The sequence below is a fragment of the Octodon degus genome, unplaced genomic scaffold (assembly GCF_000260255.1).
Source record: "Octodon degus isolate 3935 unplaced genomic scaffold, OctDeg1.0 scaffold00106, whole genome shotgun sequence".
NCBI classification, from domain to species: Eukaryota; Metazoa; Chordata; class Mammalia; order Rodentia; family Octodontidae; genus Octodon; species Octodon degus.
Window position 1 is genome coordinate 9,263,124 of NW_004524682.1, and position 5,095 is coordinate 9,268,218.

Sequence of the window (5,095 nt, forward strand, 5' to 3'; positions counted from 1 at the left end):
TGAAAGTTTATTGGTAAAATCCATATCATTAATTATGATGAAACTGAAGTCAGTAAATGAAATGTTTTTCTTAAGTGGATGCAAAGGAAACCAAATATTTATAGTTGTTTCTAACTTTCCTATATTTGTCAAAAACAGAAATTTGAACAGACATTTACATGAAAATGTTAGTTTTGTCTCCAATTCTCTTTTGCCAAATGCTAATATTTCATTTGAGTAGTATTTTGTTGTTCCTTTAATATTATGTACTTTCATTTGTTTCAATTTAAAATTTCAATTTAAGCATTAAAACATCTAGTTCAAGGACCAGCGAGATAGCTCAGCAGACTAAGCACTTGCTTAGGCAAGCTCAGGGGCCAGGGTTCGATCCCCAGTCACCCCCAGGGCACTCTGATCCTTCAAAAATGGTGTCCACGTATGGTGGTGAATGTTTGTAATCCCAGTGCTCGGGAGGCTGAAAACAGGAGGATCACTATGAGTCTGTACTGAATAGTGAAACCATATATATATATATATATATATATATATATATATATATCCTAGTTCAAATGATGATAAAAATAGGGAAAGTTGGTTTTAGACAAATTACTTTGAACATCTTTTATTATTACCTAACCAAAAGTATAATGAATACTTGTAGTGGTTGATACATTGTGTCAACTTGGCAGGATAAGTCCAAGGTGCACTTCCAGCTGGTGGGGGTCCTGCCCTGGGGCATGATTGGTTCAGCCCCCAGAATGACTCAGCACAAAGAGACTACACAAAGGGGCTAAGGAAGTAGTCAATGTTCCACTTCTTCCAAGGAACTTCAGTCTTCGCATTCTGCTTGGACTTCATCACCTGTCTTGAAGTGCAGACTCTTTGGCCTTCTGTCACAGACTCTTCAGCATCCATTGGAGACTCATCAGCCTTCCATTGCAGACCCATTGGCTTATGAAGAGAGACTTGCACGGAGCACAGCAATGAGCTTCAGACCTTGGACTGAATTCCTCGACTGAGATATGCAGATGCCCTCTGCACACTCCCTCATCTGACTCTGTGGCTGACTGTCGTAAACCAATCTTGTAATTCCTTATACATTGTATATCTTGTGTTAATATATGTTCCTTATATTATATCTGTTCATCTAAGTAAAACCCTGACCAATATAGTACTTATTTCATGTCAACATGAAAAACAAAATTTTAGGAATGAGATCATTGATCGTTGTGGCCCTACCTTTAATATTGCATTCTTTCATCTTTTTCTAACTTATTTTAAATTTTATTTTAAAGAGTCAAAACAAAAACAAAAGCAAAAACAAACAGTAAAAAAAATGACAGGAACAGAGTAACATATAATACATGTGGTATAGATTTTCAAAACAAGAATAGCAAATTGACAATTGTTGTTATATTACCTATTTTCTTGATTGAATCAAAGAGTCAAAGATTTCCTCAGACTTTATGTTTTCCTAGCTTATTAATTGAACCACAAGATGAGTCTTGCACTTTTGAAAGATGCACATGATCACACTTTTTGATCAGCGAGAAAGGATAAGTTGGAGTTGTATTTCATGAGGTTGGCTGATTTATAATGGCACAAAACAAAGTTGCTCCTTAAAGAAATGAAAATCTTTCAGGACAAACAGCTCTTGAAAAACAGCAAAAAGCAAGAAAGAAGAAATCTCTATGAAGTAATTGTGCAAGAAAAAACGAATTAAAGGAGAAACTTCAAAGTGTTAAGTTTTTTGTAACAAATATCCACAGCAATATGTTCCTTTATGAGAAGGTTTTTGTTAGTCTCCACTGTTCTTGCACGATGCTTGAGATTCTTCAAGGATATTACACATAGTATATTTCTCCTGCTAGGTGATCTGGGGAAGGATTTTATACTTCCCATACAAAATTCCTTGACTTTGATAAAAGCAGGTATGAAGCTCAAATAAATAGATACAATGGAAAAAGAAAAAGAAGTGGAAAAACATTCGTGTGCAAGTGTAAATATGAATTATTTAATTTGACAATAAAATACAGAATAAATCAATTTAAAAATAACAGATCTATGGAAAGGTTATTTTGCAGAGCAAACTGACTCTAATTTAAATACAAATAGCAAACACTATTGCCAATTTGAAGTATATAAAATTCATAATTATCATTGTTAATTCTAGTAATAAATTCAATGCAGGTATGCTTGGTAATGTAAAAAGAGTGAAAAAAAGTTATAAAATTTTTATAGAAGTTTTTTTCTGACTCTTGGAAACTGAAAAAAAAACAGAAGAGAATAGGTAGGTTAATGAACAATAAACTGACACACCCCTCAGGAACTTAAAATTAAGACACAATTAATAGCAATCTAACATATTTAAATTTCAAGCATACACACACACACATATGTCTAGAATAATTAGAATAAGAATGCTATAATTGGCGAGATGAACAAAATGTGCTGTGTACATGGGGGAACAGTGATCTGGGTCAAGCAAAGTGTTGAAATAGTAAATAAGAACAAAGTATACGGAAATTGTCTCCATTTCAATTTATTTGCCTTCATGAGAAGAAGCTACTATGTCTATCCTAGACGGGGGCAATCTATTTTCCTGAGCATAGATATCCAAGTATCTCCAAGGAGAGGTTGTGGAGATAGTTCAGTAGCCTAAGCAACTGCCTACCAAGTGCAAGGTCCTGAGTTCGATCCCTCGTACTTTTCCCTCCCACAAAAACAAAATATCGCCAAGGAAATGTTTATAAAGATAAAGTGAAAAAAAAAATAAAGTTAAAAAGATACAAAAACTGTATATAATAATCACCATTTTTATTATTAAATTTTTCTACATATTTCTAGTACTTAGTTTTTCCAAATATTTAGAATAATACGGTATGCATCAAGTTTTTTCAAGTCATTAGGGATGACAGAATTGTTAAATATAGATGTAGCGACTGTGGTGGTTGCCAGCGGCTGGGCCGCGGGGTCAGGTTCCTGCTCAGCCTGCCCCTTTCCCTGCTGCTTTCGGAGATGCAGTGCATGTTGAGCCGCTGCCACCACTGGGTGCTGCACTTCGTGGGCCTGAGCTTCCCGCTGCTGACCCGAGGGCTGTTTCGCTGCGTTTCTCCCCTCATGAAGCCACTGGTGGAGTTCATCCTCAGCAATCCCAGAGCTGGCAAGCAGACCCAGTGTGCCTGCATTGTAGAGAAAATGGCTAGACACACCTTTCTGAGAAAAACTTCTTAGAGGGGATGGGGAGATAGCTCAGTGAATAAGCACAAGCCTGGCAAGTGCAAGGCCCTGAGTTCAATACCTGGTTCTGAAAAAAAATTAAAAAAGAAGAAGAAGAACATCTTCGTGATGAAAGGAATAGCCCAGAGTCAGAGTATGGTGAACTCACTGGAAAGTACATTAAAGAAGAAAAGAATGTGCCAGTTGAGATAACCATCAGTGTGTTAGAGAGGGAAATGGATCAAACAATGGCTGCCAATTCCCAGAAGAATAAATTCTTCATTGATGGGCTTCCAAGAAATAAAAAAAATAACTTCAAGGCTGGAACAAGACCATGGATGGGAAAGCAGATGTATATTTTACTGTTTTTTAGACTGTAATAATGAGATAAAGGAAGGGAGTGGTGAATGAAGGCAGCAAACCGGAAAAGGAGTGTTGTGGGACTGTCCTGCAACAATTTTGTGTATGGTTAGAGATCTGTATTGAATGATGTCTTGAGAGGGGAAAAAGTAGTGGTAGAAGTGATGACAACAGAGCGAGCTTGGAAAAGAGGGTCCAGACTTATCTTCAGTCAATGAAGCCAGTTATTGGCTCATATGAAAAAATGGGGAAACTCAATAAATTATACACGTCCAGATCTGTTGATAAAGTGTTTGATGAAGTTGTGAAGATTTTTGATAAAGAAGGCTAACTCTGAACCTGAAGGGTCCTTGATATTACACTTGAATAATGCTTTGATAGCTGCTATCCAATTCCTTTTTAAGGTAGTTTTAATCTTCCCAGATTGTATCTTAACTAATGGCTAGAAAATACATAGTAAGACATTAAACTTTTTATTTTATTGTTTTGGTCACAGGAGTAGACAATGAATTCAGGTTTAATTTGGTCTTAGTTGTTATGATGCTCACAAAACTAAGGTATCAACTAGTTCTTTGTTTTTATTAAAAAGACTATCCCTTTTATAGTTTGTGCTTTCTGTGAGCAAAACTTTTAATATGCATATTATATACCTTTAGTAATTACAGCATGACAGCTGGACATGGTGGGCACATGTGTAATCCCAGTATTCAGGAAGCTGAGGCAAGAGGTTTGGTTTGGAGTTCAAGGCCAAGTTTAAACTGGGATACCTAGTTTAAGGCCAGCAAAAACTACATCGTAAGACCCTGTCTCAACAAAGTAAAACAAAAAATGTGATTATAACATTTTATGATTAGGGATTCCCACTTCCTTTCCTTGCAGGTTACACATTCAAACCTGTTAGATGAATTTGTGGAACAAATTCTAAAGGAACTTTTTGTGTAGTCAGTTCTTCCATATGGTGTTTGGTAAACAAACTCAGAAATAGATTGCTATCAATGTTTTAATATTTGTCAAATAACTGAGCATTTCCTACAGAAAGATAAAGCTTAGGTTCCTACATCTTCTGCAGAGATGTATGACAGGCCATAGTCTTTGCTTCCAAGGTTTAGCTTGGGTTCACAAGGGATTCAAAGCCTGACAAAATGGTCAGCTTTATTATAATGAAATTGGAGGATGCAGGGCAAGGATCACATGTAATGACTGTGTTCCTTTTGCTCTGTTACATGGCGTTGTTTATGATCAAACTGATCAACACAATTTGTAGAAGTAGACCCTTGAAATGCATGTGCTAGGTTTATGCCGCAATAATTCAGTTCTCACATTAATAGCAATTCAAGCTTTTTGTTTCTAGACTAAATACCTTATTTTCTGGGATACTTTTTTCAGTTATTCATTCAAGAAGATTTAAAAATCATTGCACTTTGATCAGAAAAATAATAAATACATCTTATAATGTTCAAAAATATATAGATTTAAGCGCTTCCCTGGCAAGCGCAAGGGTCTGAGTTCAATCCCAGGTTCCGAAAAAAAAAAAAAA

At 35.9% G+C, this 5,095-nt stretch overlaps 1 pseudogene; it reads left to right on the forward strand.

Annotated features, from left to right (window-relative positions):
- The first annotated feature begins 3,006 nt into the window (after nt 1-3,006).
- On the forward strand, nt 3,007-3,889 carry LOC101582343 (annotated as a pseudogene).
- Nucleotides 3,890-5,095: the final 1,206 nt, after the last annotated feature.